The sequence below is a fragment of the Pituophis catenifer genome, unplaced genomic scaffold (assembly GCF_029215685.1).
Source record: "Pituophis catenifer annectens isolate HBS135680 unplaced genomic scaffold, rPitCat1.0.hap2 SCAF_3, whole genome shotgun sequence".
Taxonomy (NCBI): Eukaryota; Metazoa; Chordata; class Lepidosauria; order Squamata; family Colubridae; genus Pituophis; species Pituophis catenifer.
In genome coordinates this window covers 111776604-111778195 of record NW_027256883.1, presented here as the reverse complement: position 1 = coordinate 111778195, position 1592 = coordinate 111776604, and positions in this window count along the sequence as shown.

Below are 1592 nucleotides of genomic sequence, written 5' to 3'. Positions count from 1 at the left end.
ATAAACAAATAAATAAATAAATAAATATTTTTAAGAAACCCTAAATTGTCAGGTCTTATAAGAACTAAGAACTAACCTGATGTTAAACTGACTTGGTTGGATTCCTCAAATTCTCTACCATTATAAAAAGAGACTTAGAACATGTGTTTTGTATACAGACAAAGCATATAAAATATTTTTTCACTCTATCTATATTCAAGAGAGAAAAACAGCACACATGAAATCTTGCTAGCATTTATCCTTTTCCAGGAAAAAAAAGTGACTTTTAATGTGGTCTAGAATAGACCCTTCATTCCCACCTATTATTTTCACGACTAAAATCTCTCACAAGCTTGTTCATAGGTGCAAGGCTTTTTCCCTTTTACAGCACTTCTAAATATGAATATGTAGAATCACAGTAGGAAATGTTACAAAAAGAAAGATCTGTATAAAGCAGCCCTGTGTTTTTAGTGGTTTTTCTTATGAAAATGAAAAGGCATGTTCACCTTGACAATTTTCAAAAGTAAGCACATCACTTTCCCTTAATGAATTAGCAAATTTCTGTCCAGTTAATTAATATAATAAATTAATATTCCTGGAAAAATTTAATAGAGGTGAGGTCCGGGTGGGAACTAAGAAGAAAACCACTAGAAATGAAGATTTCAGTTCTAACTAATTATGAAACATTTTCTATTGATAATTATGGGGGTTTTTTTGTAACTAATTGTAGTCATAGTCTGAGTTTTGTGGACATGTAATTGTGTTAATAAACCAGCCAATCCCAGGGCTATCTATGATTGGGAAGTGGGGGAGAAACCCCCCAAAAAGCACCCCATTGCAGAAGGCATGTCTGTTTATATCAGATGCCAGAAATAGGAATACTCTGAATATTTTGAACTCCAATAGCCAGCCCCCCCCCATTCATCATAACCAGTAGTAAAAGCTTAAGGGAATTGTCCTCCGAAATGCCCTAAGGCCCCACAGTGCTATTGTATTGTTTTCAAGGTATTTCTTGCATGTGCTTACTGTAATTGGAATGTAGTTTGCAACATTGCAACACAACGAACAATAACGTTGTGTTGTAATCGCTCCCTTTCCTGCAACTGACTACACTACAGACTCGGATCTAGGCGGACAGCGAGGGTGGGGGGAGTCCGCTCAAGTTTCCACACACGCTCCACTCAGGCCTGCTGCGTGTTCCGGAATCTCTGAGGCTGTCCGTCACAGCTCCTCTCCCGGCCAAGCGGAAACAGGAGTGAAGCTTCGTTCTCTCCATAATTGCAACCCAGGCAAGCGCAGCGGTGCGTGAATTGGGTTTTCATCTCCTCTCAATCCTTAACGGGCCATTGACTCGTCCAAATCGGGCAGCCCTACCATTTTTTAAAAAACGACAGTTTTGATGAGTCGCCTAGTTCCTGGAAAGAAACCCGGCAAGGACAGGCGGGGAAGATTCCCTTCGCTCCCATTGGGCTAAGAAGTTCATTGGGTAGGCGGAAACTTCCAGTGGGAGGTGAGAGCAAAGCCTACGGTAATTGATCTGACTGGGGTGAAACGGATGCGGAAGCCAAGCGTTGCCCGCGACAGTCGAGTTGCCTTCCCTGGGTGGCCTGGCG